The sequence below is a fragment of the Bufo bufo genome, chromosome 1 (genome assembly GCF_905171765.1).
Source record: "Bufo bufo chromosome 1, aBufBuf1.1, whole genome shotgun sequence".
Classification (NCBI taxonomy): Eukaryota; Metazoa; Chordata; class Amphibia; order Anura; family Bufonidae; genus Bufo; species Bufo bufo.
This window is the reverse complement of record NC_053389.1, coordinates 96,568,169-96,584,191: the sequence shown is the minus strand read 5'-3', so window position 1 is coordinate 96,584,191 and position 16,023 is coordinate 96,568,169. Positions and strand designations below refer to the sequence as shown.

The following is a 16,023-nucleotide window of genomic DNA, read 5'->3' as shown; positions in this document are numbered from 1 at the left end:
GCAGAGATCTGCCCGCCATGACGCCCGCTGCTGTGAGCGGGGGTCATGTTTACACATTACACCAGCACCGTACATGTACGGCGCTTGTAGCCTAAGGGTTAAAAAACACACCTCAACCGAAAAAAATCAACTACCAAAAAACACGTGTCCTGCATTTCAAAATTCCCATAGACTTTCTTCTAAGATTAGAGGTTTACATTTGTCCATAAAAACAAATGACATGTAAAAAATGGCTCAAAAGTGGAAAAATGCTGTAAAAACAATGTGTAAATCCAGTCGAATAGGATTTCTTGGCTGAGACAACCTCTCCTGGCTGCTGTAACTTTTACTAAGCAATGACAGAGACTAGGCACTTATCAGACTTCCTTACTTCTGTATCTTGTGATTGATTCCATCTGGAAGGTCAAGGTGGAACATCTGGATCTCTGCTTCAGACATGAGAACTAATCTGGAGGCTGGAGGAGAACGGTCACAACCTGACACTAGAGCCAAAATTAGTGTATGCGCATTGATATGTGGTTTGTGTGATTTGACTTTTTCTGTTCAGCAGCCTTGTCCTTGGCAGCCAAACTATATGCGTTATAATGACTGAACTCCTCTGCCATTGACGGTTTGTCCTCCAGCCCTTGTCTGCAAGACAGCTCAAAACGTGCAATGCCATCTGCCGGGAGTCAAACAGCTTATATTTCATAAGCTTTGGATGGATTCTGCTTCCTCCGGTGACAGTGAATAATATTTATTGGGAGCTAATTATGACATATTGTCTTATGAGGATATTTAGTTCTACTTTTAAAAGCTTTGTATGGAAGTATTTCTCGATAGTGTTATAGCCCAAAGAAGCAAAAAGGCATAAACTAACATGTCCATGGTCAGAGAGAAAATGCACTTACCCTTGTCCCTAAAGCTTACACTATAACAGTCCCTTTTGCACATGCAAAACATCATGTATATGGAACCATCACACTAGCACAGGGAGCCCCTATGGTTCCGTACTATAAAGTAGTGTGTTCTTCATGTGCTACTGTATGCAAGTATGGACAACACTGGGGCAGATTTACTAATTCTGTATATGGCATAAACCTAGACAGGCTGTCTAGACCTACACCAAGTTTATCAGTGCCTCAGGCTGGATGATAAATCTAGTGCAGGGATAGACACTTCTGCACCAACTATTGGATAGTTTAGGCCTCTTGCACATGGCTGTTGTGTGCCCATGGCCGTATTGTGGGCCGCATACGGTGGTTCCGCAATACACTGGTCACCAGACGTGTGCATTTCGCATTCACTTGAATGGGTCCGCAAATCCGGAGGTGCGGTGCGGAAATGATGCACAGAACCCCACTGAAGCACTACGGCCCTAAGGACCGCGGCATGGAAGGGGTTAAATGGCCGACGCGAGGAGGTGTTTGCTTGGCCATCCTGAACGGGGATGGGGGGTTGCTCTCTGCTGCCGCGCCATCCTGAAGGGGAGGGGGGGATCCGCTTGGCCATCCTGAATGGGGGAGGGGTGTTTGCTTTCTGCTGCCGTGCCATCCTGAAGGGGAGGGGGGCTCCGCTAGGCCATCCTGAATGGGGGGAGGGGATTAGGGGGAATTGTGCTGCTGCACCATCCTGTACTGGAGGGGGGTTGTGACCTGTCCAGCCTTGACAGGGGGGGGTTGGAGGGATTCAGGACCGCTGCGATGCCGGGGAAGGGGGGGGGGGCCACAGACGGCAATACTGAACAGCGGGGATGGGGTTGGGGGCATATTCCCCACATTAACCATTCAAGCATCGGGCCACTGCCACAGCAGAGCAGCGGCTCGATGGTAGGCCCCTTCCATACTGAGGTCCCTAAGGACCATGGCATGGAAGGGGTTATGTCTGCAGTTTTAAAGCAGACTGTCAGCTGTATTACAGCTGACAGTCTGCACCGCTCTGCCATCCTGAAGGAGGGAGAGAGACAGTGCGCGCTCCTGTGTGGAGCTGGGAGGAGTTACAGAGAATCCATCATATGATGCATTCTGTGTAAACTCACTGAGAGCAGCCTGCTGCGCATAGGAAACACAGCACGCTGTAGAAGGAAAACGAAAAATAAATTGGTGTAAAAAAATGATTTAATTTTTTTTTTTACAAAAGTGTCTGTCATCCAAACCAATCCAAATATCCTAGTGGATTTCATAACCAACCTCATGACTTCTAGATTTCAATATTAATTTTGTGAGCAATCCTGTCATCTGGGGTCATGAGATCCTTAGAAGTCAGCTACCCTGCCCTATTTCCCTCACAAGCTTACTGAATAGAAAAAATTTAATGGTGGAATCTTCTGCATGATTTGTCTTAAACAAATTGCCAAAGCTTCAGATTCATTTGGAAGAAAAAGAATTGTGAAATTCATGATGAATCCGATTAGTTTAGAATGGAATCTTGTATCTCTATACAGCACCCATACACTTTGGCATAGAGGGACTATGGGGTAGATTTAATCCTACCTAATATGTAGACAATGTAACCGTAGACTGTGCAGTGCCAAATGTTATGATCTGTACATGAAGCTTTGAAGTGGTTGTCCGCTACTTTATAAGTGATGGCTATGCTACGGAATAAGCCATCACTGATAATCTGAGGGGTTCTGACACCTTTCCCCCTTGCGATCAGCTGCAGTAATCAGCTGTGTCCACTACATACAGACGGAGCAGTGAGATCTGTTGCTAACTTATTGCACTGGAGTTACTATGGGCAGCTGATTGTGGGGGGGTGGGATGTCGGACCCGTGCCAATCAGATAATGATCACCAATTCTGAGGATAGAACGTCACTTGTAAAGGAATGGACAACCCTTATTACGTATAGAAATAACAATCTTTCAGCAGCTCAGAATATATGCTTACTCCAGCTAAACATGTATTTATATTTTGGAAACAAAAACCATGCTATTTCAAACCATTTCAAAGAGGGTCATAAATCCCACTTTTTGTAAAAAAAAAAAAAATCCTCATACGTAGCTCACAAAAGCAAAAAAAAAACAATCTCTAAACATTTTCACCTAGGGTTCATTCACACGGTACTGTTTTTTGTTCGCATGTAATTCACATTTTTTGCAGGTCGGATGCGGACCCATTAAGTTCGATGGGTGTGTGCTATCTGTATGTCTGTTCCGCAGCTCCCGCAGAAAATTAGATCATGTCCTATAGTTGTCCATTTTATGGACAAGGATAGGACTATTCTATAGATGGCAGGACTTTCCATTCTGTAAAAATGCGGAATGCACAGGGCCAGTATCCGCGTTTTGCGGATCTGCAATTTGCGAGCTGCAAAAAAGGCCATGGCCTTTTGCATGAGGTCTTACTCTGTAGTGGCCCAGTCAATGCAGTTTGTATCAAATAAAAGAAAAGGTGTCCCGTGGCGCAAAAACCACCCAATAGTTGGAGTGATATTGGTTGATATTTATTTGAGCAAGTGGTACAACGCGTTTCGGGGTTTAACCCCTTCTTCAGGTACAATTGGCTTGCAAGATGCAAGCCAATTGTACCTGAAGAAGGGGTTAAACCCCGAAACGCGTTGTACCACTTGCTCAAATAAATATCAACCAATATCACTCCAACTATTGGGTGGTTTTTGCGCCACGGGACACCTTTTCTTTTATTTGAACCACTGGCTTTCTGCGGGATTCCAGGCATCCCTGAACAGAAGTATCCATCCCGGGCTGCACACCATCCGTTGTGAGGAGTTCATGACACTTTGATATACGTCCACATTAGAGTTGTGCCTAAACTAGCACAACTCCATCAGGTGAGCCTCCCCAGTGGAGATACCTATTTATCTATTTTCTCTACGTTATTACCCTATAGTGCGCCATTCTTTTTTGTTCTATAGTGGAACGACGCCTGTTTCTGACAATGCAGTTTGTATATCATGTCCCAAAGACGACTGCCAACCCCACTCCTCACTCCTTTGACATTCTCAATGGCAGCACAGATTTTGTCCATGTGGTTAGTACTTAGAATCTAGTGCAAAGCATAGTTGGCTCTTGCCAGAGATTACAAGTAGTCATTCAGAGTATGGACAGCTGAGATCAAAGGCATTGGGGCCTCCACTGTAACAGAGCCGGAGAGGGTTCACTGTGAACATAAGGCCCTGCCTTCAAGTTATCATATTCTATGTCCTACAGGTGGATCTAAGCAGGCTGAGCAGGTGCTCGGTGACTTCAAAGTCAAGCCATCTGCTTACATTTCCCCAAAACATGTCTCTTGAAGAGATCAAACTTTTGAGTATATCAAGGGGTTCCACCATAACCTATTCTTGTCTCAATGTGCAGGCTGCGTCCGGTGCATTGCACTGTTTGTTCTTTATGTTTAAAAAGCCTTGAATCAATATTTTTTTACTCCCCTAAAAGTAAAGTTCAGCTCTTCTGATTTTGACAGTTTCGATTCTGTGTGTTATAGGAGGAAAATTATGTTTACCGCACATAAGCAGTCAGAGAGAGTCATCGTTTTATAGCTCTTATGTTGTTAAAAGGAAGCATTAGTCACATTGCTGTACTTGATATGCTGCGAAAAGGCTGTGGCACTTACAGAAGGGGTCTCTGGTATCAAAATACTGGAAAACCCCTTTAAATTTAGCAAATAGATAAACCACAGAGTGGTTCTAAGGCCTCTTTCACACGAGTGATACGGTTTATGTCAGGACCTGTTCAGGAAAAGCTGATGGTTTTCGGCGCAAGTTGCATCAGTTTTGTCTGCGATTGTGTTCAGTGTTTCACGGTGGATGCAATCAATTTTTGATACAGAATAACACTCAACATGTCCTGGCAACCATCAGTGAAAAATGCATCGCACCTGGATGTCCTCAATTTTTCACGCAAGCTGCATTCACCTCTATGGGGCCAGGGCTGCGTGAAAAACACACAATATAGAACATGCGATTTTTCATGAACTCAAAGATGATGTGTGAAAAATGAGGCCCATGTGCACAGACACATTGAAACGAATGGGTCAGGATTCAGTGTGGATGCCATGCGTTCACTACACGCATCACATCTGAACAGAACACTTGGTCATGTAACATTAGCCTAAGTAGCAGTTTACTTTCCTTAGGCTTTTATATATATATATATATATATATACACACACACACACACACACACACAGTTAGGTCCATATATATTTGGGTATCCACATTAAAATTGAATGAATGGTTTAGGAGTTTCAGCTCCTTTATATGTGGCATCCTGTTTTTAAAGGAACCACAAGTAATTGGACAATTGACTCAAAGGCTGTTTCATGGGCAGGTGTGGGCAATTCCTTCATTATTTCATTCTCAATTAAGCACATAAAAGGCCTGGAGTTGGTTTGATGTGTGGTGCTTGCATTTTAAAGATTTAGCTGAGAAGTAAACATGCGGTCAAAGGAGCTCTCCATGCAAGTGAAACAAGCCACCCTTCATCTGCAAAAACAGAAAAAACCCACCCGAGAAATTGCTACACTATTAGGAGTGGCACAATGTAAAGTTTAGAACATCCTGAGAAAGAAAGAAAGCACTGGTGACCTCAACAATGCAAAAAGACCTGAATGCCCACGGAAGACAACAGTGGTGGATGATGGCAGAATTATTACTATAGTGAAGAGAAATCCCTTCACAACAGCCAACCAAGTGAACAACACTCTCCAGGATATAGGCGTATCAATATCCAAATCTACTATAAAGAGAAGACTGCATGAAAGTAAATACAGAGGGTTCACTCCATGGTGCAAGCCACTCATAAACCTCAAGAATAAGAAGGCTAGATTGGACTTTGCTAAAAACAAAAACATCTTAAAAAAACAGCACACTTCTGGAAGAACATTCTCTGGACAGATGAAACCAAGATCAACCTCTACCAGAATGATGGAAAGAAAAAAGTATGGTGAAGGCATGGTACAGCTCATGATCCAAAGCATACCACATCATCTGTAAAACATGGCGGAGGCAGTGTGATGGCTTGGGCGTGCCTGGCTGCCAGTGGCACTGGGTCCCTAGTGTTTATTGATGATGTGACACAGGACAGAAGCAGCCGGATGACTTCTGGGGTTTACAGAGACATACTGTGTGCTCAAATCCAGCCAAATGCAGCCAAACTGATTGGTCGGCGTTTCATAATACAGATGGACAATGACCATAACATAAAGCAAAAACAACCCAGGAGTTTATTAAAGCAAAGAAGTGGAATATTCTTGAATGGCCAAGTCAGTCACTGGATCTGAACCCAATAGAGCATTTCACTTGTTAAAGACTAAACTTCAGACAGAAAGGCCCACAAACAACAGGAACTGAAAACCGCTGCAGTAAAGGCCTCGCAGAGCATTAAAAAGGAGGAAACACAGTGTCTGGTGATGTCCATGAGTTCAAGACTTCAGGCAGTCATTGCCAACAAAGGGTTTTCAACCAAGTATTAGAAATTGACATTTTATTTACAATTATTTAATTTGTCCGATTTACTTTTGAGCCCCTGAATTGAAGAGATTGAGTTTAAAAAATGCTTTAGTTCCTCACATTTTATGCAATCATTTTGTTCAACCCACTGAATTAAAGCTGAAAGTCTGAACTTCAACTGCATCTGAATTGTTTTGTTCAAAATCCATTGCGGTAATGTACAGAACAAACATTAGAAGAATATTGTCTCTGTCCAAATATATATGGGCCATTATAAGATGCACCTGCTCATAAGACACACCTAGATTTTAGACAAAACAATAGCTGATCTCGGAAAACCGAGCAAAGAGGTGTCCCCATTACAGAGATCACCAGATCCACCATATTAAGTGGCCCCTATGTCAAGATCCCGCTCTTTTACAAGCCTATTACTAGGTTTTAGAGGAAGAAAATAAGAAAAAAAAAATCTTTCATTAGACCTCAGATTAGACCCCCATTTCAGACCCCCAATGTTAATCAGACCTCAGCTCAGAGTCCCAATCAGATGCCCAATGTTAATAAGACCCCCCCAATCAGAATTCTTATCAGACCCCAATCAGACCTATTATTAGACTCCAAACTTTAGTAACACATTCAGACCTCAGATCAGACCCCAATGTGAATGACCCCCAATCAGACCTCAGATCAGAGCCCCAATGTGAATGACCCCCATTCAGACCTCAGTTCAAACTCCCATACTCCGAGCAGACAATTAAAAAAATCTATTTACCCCTCCTGCTCTGGACACCGATGCCGCTCCTAACATCCAGCACTCTTCCTGGTCTTCCTGCTGTGCTGTGCTATGACCGGATGCTGCACAGCGTGCGGTCACAGAAGGGCGACGTCCTCACGCTGTGCGCAGGTCACAGCACAGTGTGAGGAGCCTGCAGGAGAGGACCAGGAATCGGTGAGTACAGAGCCCTGGGAAGTGGTGAATGCAGCTTCTTGTACTAATGGGAGTGCTCATTAGAATTCGCCCCATAAGGCTACTTTCACACTAGTGTTTCTCTTTTCCAGTATTGAGATCCGTCATAGGGTCTCAATACTGGAGAAAAACACTTTAGTTTTGTCCCAATTCATTGTCAATGGGGACAAAACATAACTCAACAGAACGGAGTGTTCCAAAATGCGTTGCGCTCCCATACCAAGCTGCGGTTTTCCTTCCGTCATGGAATGCGGAGCAAAACAGATCTAGCATGACCCTCAATGCAAGTCAATGGGGACACCTTAGAAAACGGATCCATCCCCCATTGACTTTCAATGGAGTTCATGACGGATCCGTCTTGGCTATGTTAAAGATAATACAACCGGATCCATTCATAGCGGATGCAGATGGTTGTATTATCAGTAACGGAAGCATTTTTGCTGAGCCCTGCCGGATCCAGCCAAAACGCAAGTGTGAAAGTAGCCTAAGACACATTGACTTTTTCCACCCACAAAAGTGCATTTGATAGGGCGAAAAATATGATATATATATGTATATACACACATACACATAACAGTATATTATAGTTGGTGTCATTATTTCAAATTTATAAAGTCAGTAGTGTAGCTTAGAGCATTGGGCAAAGTTAGGGCAGAGAGCTTAAAGGGATTCTGTCATGACATTTTAGGCCTATAACCTAAACATATGGCCAGGTCCGTACTAATAACCTGAGTCCGAAACTGTCCTTATTAAATCTGCCTGTGGCTCTATTAGCACATAAAGCAGGTTTTTATAACCTGTCATTCACCTACCTAAGGTGCCCAAGGGGACGTCGCTTGATACAGTGTGCCCGGCTGCAGCCATCTCCGTCTGGTGCCCAGCGCCGCCTTCCCAGTTGAAATCGCGCCCTCCTCACCTCAGCCCCGCCTCCGCAATCGTCCGGTCCCTCTGCCAGATCCCGCGCATGTGCACTAGGCATAACCTGAGGGACCGGACGATTGCGGAGCTGAGGTGAGGAAGGCGGCGATTTCAACTGGGAAGGTGCCGCTGGGCACCCTGGCACCCTGTATGAAGCGACGTCCCCTTGGGCACCTTAGGTAGGTGGATGACAGGTTATAAAAACCATTTAAGTGCTAACAGAGCCACAGGCAGATTTAATAAGGACAGTTTCGGATTCATGCTATTTGGACGGACCTGGCCATATGTTTAGGTTATAGGCCTAAAATGTCATGGCAGAATCCCTTTAATATTTGCCCCAGGGAAAGGAGAGGGTATACCTGTGTATTGTGGTACAAAATCCCTGTAACACAAACCATATTGCTTCAGAAAAAGGACTTGCTTGAGAACTGAAGTCTCAAGGGCACATTGTGACCCACCCCTATAATTATACCAAGTGATAATATACTGACGATGCCTATAATTTACTTTTGTAAAAATAACATCAAAAAGCAGAGGTTTGAAGTTTAACTCTATTGCTGACATGGAGTTTCTAGCGGTTACTGCTGTAATGGTAAGTAGTTATCACCCAGGCACTGGATGAGTTAACCCCAGTGAGCTGGTGACCAGTCACATCATTGGCTATGGTAGAGTAATGTATATGCAGCTGTATGGGCTTGAAGTACTGCACTAAACAACATTTGCTTTTGTATCCCAGAACCCCTTAGTTTTTTCCACTGTAATAAATTTAAAGTACAGCGGACATTGTGTAAATTTAATTTCAGCAGCCTATAGAGGGAGACATCTAAAGCAATCTGCTTTAATTGTTATAGATTTTACTTTCAGTTTTCCCCCTTGAATTGCAGTTTCATTACTCTTGGCTCTGTGTTGAGTACATTGAGGTACTCTCATATACTGTGGAATGTGCTGCTTCAAGTTAAGGGACGCTCCTTGGTGAAGATATTCTTGCTGATAAACATATACTCATTGCATTGAACACTAAGACCCCTTTCACACGAACGATACGGATTAGGTTCGGATGCGTTCGTGAAAACTCGCACCATTTCACAAGCAAGTTCAGTCAGTTTTGTCTGCGATTGCGTTCAGTGGTTCATTTTTTTTCCGCGCGGGTGAAATGCTCATTGATGCGTTTTTCACGCGCGTGATAAAAAAGTGAAGGTTTACAAACAACATCTCTTAGCAACCATCGGTGAAAAACGCATCGCATCCGCACTTGCTTACGGAAGCGATGCGTTTTTCTCGCAGCCCAGTTCACTTCTATGGGGCCGGGGCTGTGTGAAAAAACGCAGAATATGCAACATGCTGCGTTTTTTCACGCAACGCACAAGTGATGCGTGAAAAAACGCTCATGTACACAGACCCATTGAAATGAATGGGTCCGGATTCCATGCAGACACAATGCATTTGCATTGCACCCGCGCGGAAAACTCGCTCGGGGGAAAGGGGCCTAAATTTTAAATAACTTCAAAATATACTCTGTAAAGATGGGACCCAGCTGTGTCATCTCAGTACTGATGCTCCATTTATCTCCATCCACATAAGAGCTGCATACTAAGAGAGTGTATAGAAAGTATGACAGACCTCCAAATTAACTGTACCCTGTTTAACTATGTCTACATGATAAATGCCATTTGTTAAAGTGAGACAATACCTTTATTGGGTCAAATGGACTCAATTGTGAACTCTTCCCTTCTTTCCCTTTATTTCCAGCATTTTCACCGGACAGAATAGCGCAATCTGCCATGCTATCCTGTCTAGAAAAATGGCAGAATAAAAAAATTAAAACAGATCAAACCCAATCCAAGGACGAATCATTTTCACTACATTTGACCCATTAAAGTCAATGTACCTTTCATGGTACAGGTTTGGGGTATTCAGACATTTACCTCCAGCAGAAGCCCATGCAGCCTAGTTCATGAATATGTATTTTTATCTAAGGTCGCTCGCTGCTCTTCTTAATTGATAGAGGTTGCATATGAGGGGCTCACCTTAATTAATTCAGTTTTCCCTTTTATGGTATTTGAAGATGGGATTTCTAAACCAGACATCCCCTTTGATAGTGCATGTTTGGTGGACTGTCAATGCCCTGGAACCCTCATGTTCATTACTGATACCATGGCCTGATAAGGAATTGTATGAGATGGACACAAATATTCACTTCCTGTTAATGTATTAAATGCATCATTAAGACCTTTAACCTTTACAACTTCCCTCCTAAATCGTGTAGGTTTTCTGCTTCAGCGGGCCTTGAGTAATTGAAGTTACAGTAATTTTAGGCATGTTGTGGTCGTTGTTTGGCATCACATACCAAAGCTATGCACATCCTTTGATCCTAACACCTAACATCCTCCCACACATTTTGTAGCTCGTCAGCATACAGGAACATTATTGTTTCTTTCTCTAGAGGAGCCTTCGTATTTGGACTTGGTAGGAGTCCAGCACATATCTTAAGCTTGTGAACCAGCGAAGAGTTGGCTAGTTGAAAGCTGCTCTACCGTAGTGAGGATGTATATTCTCTAATTTGGTTTTATGCAACCTGTGGCTTCCCAGCTGCTCTCTTCCTTTGCAGTTCCTAGCATGTTGTGTTATCTGTCTTTTCTCAGGACCTGCAGAGCCAGTTCATTGGTGACACAGCTGGAACTTGTGCTTCTAATTAAAGATCAACAATTCAATCATCAGATCAGTTATCCTTAAATTAAAGCTAGCCCTCATGTACATGGCTAGATAATTTGCATGGTGGCTCTGTGGGACATTATACTCTCACTAGAGTCCGTTTTTTGTGATTTGTCATGTGGTGGAACATGTCACAATTCTCTAACTCTATTAGCAAAAACCTAAGTGTGCTTCTATAAGAAAGAAGTGAAGGAGGCACATAAAAGTGAAGTATGAACCCATAGATGGGTGATATATTACACTTCCATTCAACACAAATCTGTAATGGTTATGTGAATGAGGCCTTGGGTTGGGTTCACACACAGCACTGGAAAACTATGTGGTGGTGTCAGTCAGGATGATGAAGTAGTCTCAGTTTGAATACTTCTGTATACCTCCAATGCCTCTAAGTTAACCAGAAAAAAACGCTGTTGAGGACCGTCTATCCAAAGTATATAACACAACACATTCACCATTAATTGCATCATAAATCGTGTTGTCATTGAGACATCCTTAAGTTTGTATCAGCTCATAGGATAGCTTCAAAACATAAGAAATAGAGCCTAGTTTTAAGTGATTGGCCCTAAAGTCTGCAACAAATTGTTGTGGTCTGATGGATATTTGGGGCTTTATTGTACCAGATTCTGAGTCTATCAGTATATCCTCAGGCATTTAGCTCGGCTGGTGTTACCTTGCAAGTCTATCTTTAGGACATGTATTCTTTAATATTTATTATCATGTCTTGTTACCATTGCACCTAGAGGCTCCACTCAATTTTCTTTGGCGGCTTCGCCCCCATTTCTTTGACTGACAGGGCCAGGCAGTCTGTTCTCATGCCTGGCCCTGAAGCCTTGCACCAGCGCAATTGGTGCATCTGCCCAGCAATCTCCAGCTATGTGTTCTGCTTGCGCCAAATGTGCTTCATCATGACTACAGAGCCAGGTGTGAGAACAGGCTGCTTGGCCTTGTCAGTCAAAGAGGTAGGGTCGCAGCTGGCAGAGAAAACTGAGTGGAGCCTCTGGGTTCAACAAGGTGCAATAGCAACGCCCTTGTTGCACCAAAAGGCTAATTTACATAGCATAAAAAACACTTATTTCTCTGAATTGGGGGAACATATTGAGAAGCAACAAACATCAGTAGAACTGGTGACAAGGGCAGATCTAGCGAGGCAGGTAGATTTAGTTACACTTTTGTGATGAAAGATTCCGTTTATTGTATAACCAATTACCCTGTGGTTTGAAATAGTCAATACATGGCAGAGGTATTATTATTCATGAGGGATGCAACATTCTCTGTGCATAAATATAATAATGGCCATTTGTAACTTATGGCTATAGCCTTTAGAAAATTATATTGTTAGAAAAAACACCAGAACAAAGACTTAAAGGGAATCTGTCACCTGTTTTGAGCCTTTAATACTGTTAACATAGCAATGTGCAATAAAGCACCTTCATTCCTGCATGTGTCCTCTTTCTTTTATTCAACTTTTCATTCAGATAAAAAAGCAATTTTTCTGATATGCAAATTAAGTCTCAAGGTGCCTAGAGGGGCGTTATTACTCTGCTCTAGTGCCCAGTAATGCCCCCCTGCAGTGCCCAGCCCGCATTTCTTCCAAGCCCAGCGCGCCTCCTAAGAAATAAATGTACTCCTACATCCTTGCCGAACGGCGCCGTCCCCTCCACTATGTCATTTACTTTATTCACTGCACCGTCCTTGCTTCCTCCTCTCTTGGCCTCCGAAATCCCGCACAGGAGCAGTATCGCTGAGTGCCTGCGCCTGTACGATACTCCTGCTCCTGAGGGCAACAGCCTCAATAGTGTCACTGGGCATGCACCGAGCCCAGTGACGTAATCAGAGCGCTGTTGCCCTCTGGAGCAGGAGTATCGTACAGGCGCAGGCACTCAGCGATACTGCTCCAACAAGGACGGTGCAGTGAATAAATTAAATGACGTAGTGGAGGGGGCGGCGCCGTTCAGCAAGGATGTAGGAGTACATTTATTTCTTAGGAGGCGCGCTGGGCTTGGAAGAAAGGCGGTCTGGGCACTGAAGGGGGGCGTTACTGGGCACTAGAGCAGAGTAATAACGCCCCTCTGGGCACCTTGAGACTTAATTTGCATATCAGAAAAATCACTTTTTCATCTGAATGAAAAGTTGAATAAAAGAAAGAGGACACATGCAGGAATGAAGGTACTTTATTGCACATTGTTATGTTAACAGTATTATAGGCTCAAAACAGGTGACAGATTCCCTTTAATTACGTGGTGTACCATTTTGTATCTGCTTCTCCTGCTTTGGTAACAATTTCTGTTTGCTGCTTGGAATCTCGCTATGCTTCTGCAGCGTTTTAATATTTGACTGGTCTCCAAGGCCACAAATCTGGATTCCAGCCATGTTCCTTCTATTGTAGATGCCATAGCAGTAGAATCTCACTGCAGGTCTCTAGGGGTCTTGCCCTGTTTGGATAGAGGAAGAATGTAAACCAAGAGAAGGTAGAAAAACTAAGGGAATAACAAACTTTGTAAACTGTACAGCTTCAGAAAGAAGACATGGAAGTGGTCCTAAAATATCTTATACATCCCATGAAAATGATTAAATATAGACCTCAAAAGGTGCATAATGATGTTTAAGATACTTCAGTTCGGTCAAGGTTTTCTAATCATAGGTGAACATGGTGCATGGCAGTGCTGTGGAATCTGTTGCTGGCTGTTTTGACAGGACAAAGAAGAGAAGGAATCCTTTGTGAACATTAGTGTAACTCTGCTTCCCTAAATCTCCTCCGTGTTTGTATGAAAATGTTACATCTCTACCTCCCCACCTCTCCCACTGTTGTTTTGTTCATGTGCCAGGATCTTATTCCCCCGGACTGGAATGATACTTTTGTTGATCAAGACTCTTGCCTGTAAACCTTAAGACTCCTTTTACCTCTATAGGCTTGTTTTTGTAGTTCCAGGTATAACACATAAGCATTGAAAGGTCAATATCTTCTTACTTTCTCTGTCCCCTGCACATTTACACTGTAAGCTTGTTTTGGGCAAGACTCTCTCTGCATCATAGATTTGTGCACACATTTCTATATACATTCCCTTTGTACCACATTGTACTGCACCGAGCAGGATGAGGGTGCTATGTACATATACAGTAATAATAATGAGAACCTTGTAATGATGTCCCTCTACAAGCTCCAAACTAAAATGCTGCATATGATGCATAACTCTATATACATATAGATAAATAGTAATGAAAGCTTTTCTAACATCATCTGTATCTCAATTTGAAGCTGGAGTACTCAAGGACTACGACGGCAGAAAGTAGAGAAAACTATATGTTTAGATTGTAAAATTGCATTGGCTGAATTGATGGCGTAGTAGCTGATGGAGTCCACCAGTCCACAAACCTAAATGAATGCAGAGATGGACCCTTATACAGTACAAAAGGAACAAAGTCCATAGGACACTTAGTTGTTGCATATCCCTTATGGGAGTAGAAGATGCACAACCACCTTGTCCAGGAATCAAAGCGGTTGTCCACTTTTTTCTATTGATGGCCTAGCCCCCGCCAATCAGCTGTTTGAAGAGAAAACATGAGCGCTGCCTTCACTTCTCTGTTTATCTGCTCGTCGTCGCAACTACAGCGAGCAGTGCAATTACAACTACAACTATTCACTTACATGGAACGGCTCTGTCCTATTCACTTGAACAGATGGGAGCCATCCCATACGAGAGCTACTTTCTCTTCAAACAGCTGATTGGCAGGGGTGCTCTGGGTTGCCCTCTCTGCCAATCTGATATTGATGACCACTCTTGAGGATAGGTCCTCAATAGAAAAAAGCGGACAACCTTTTATGGACACAAAATATGTAATAAGAGTGAGAGTATTCACATAGATGTTTTAAAATCAGAAAATTACTTTATTCCTTCAATATATTCCAGCAACGTTTCAACACAGGTCTTTGTGAGGCCTTAGGCTAAATGGACACGATCAGGATTGCGTGTGGATTTTCCGTGTGGATTTGCGTGCGGAAAATCCACACCGTAGGTCATGTACATTGTATTCTATGAGAATTAGATTTTTTTTCCACAAGGATTTTGACCTGCAGTGTGGAGATTAAAATCTGCAGCATGTCAATTTATTTTATTTTTCCTGACCGGATTTTCTTCCTTCACTTAGTATAATCCGCACGCGGAAAATCTGCACCAAATCCGCATGCTAATCCGCATGCTAATCCACACCAATTGATGCAAGTTGACCACACAGATTTGCCTGCGAACACCTGTGGATTTCAGTGCGGATTCTACGCACATGAATCCTGACCGTGTGCATGTACCGTGCAGTGCAAAGATGTTGACGAACCTCAGAATGACGGGGGTCTGAATTTTGGCACCCTTGTCCATCAACTGTGTGAAGAAGTAGCGGCGCTCATGCGAGCAATGCTTAAATTACCTGTATGCTGTCCCCTTTGTAGTGGGGGCACAATGTAGTTACATCTGCTCATTCAAGTCCATTGAATGGGATGAGCAATTATAATTACACTGTGCTGCCTGTACAAAGGAGATGACGAGCAGGTAATTTTGAAGAAGAAAAAGAAGTGACCCCTTTTTGGAAACCTCAAAATTCATGAAATTTTTTCTGGGGTGTAGTGAGCACTAAGACCCCACAGGCGTTTCATAAAATTTAGAAACACTTGGCCAAGAAAATGAAAAAATTACATTTTTTTAAATAAAATGCTGCTTTAGCACCAAAGATTTCATTTCAATGAGGGGCAAAACCCTTATTAGACCACACAATAGTCAGGTAAATTATCGAGAACAAGCATTCATAGGAACCCTCATTCTTGATAACTGGCTTATATAATCAGTCAATCATAATTGGGCATCTTTCATCGGGATGAAAAGTCCCCGTTTATTAGCAGTACATCCTAGTGTAATCAGGGGTGTGCTGCCAATAATGAATAGAACAAAATGATGGAGGAGTGAATTGTTCCTCCTGAATTCAGTTTTCATCGGCCTGTGTAATCAGGACTGTGCAAACAAGCTCAGATGGATTTGTTATCATCAGTCACCG

At 43.1% G+C, this 16,023-nt stretch overlaps 1 protein-coding gene across 2 annotated transcripts in view; it reads left to right on the top strand.

The window, feature by feature from the left end:
• AGRN (agrin) overlaps nucleotides 1–16,023 on the top strand; it is a 524,915-nt gene that overhangs the window by 88,239 nt on the left and 420,653 nt on the right. The gene's annotated exons all lie outside the window — the stretch shown is intronic.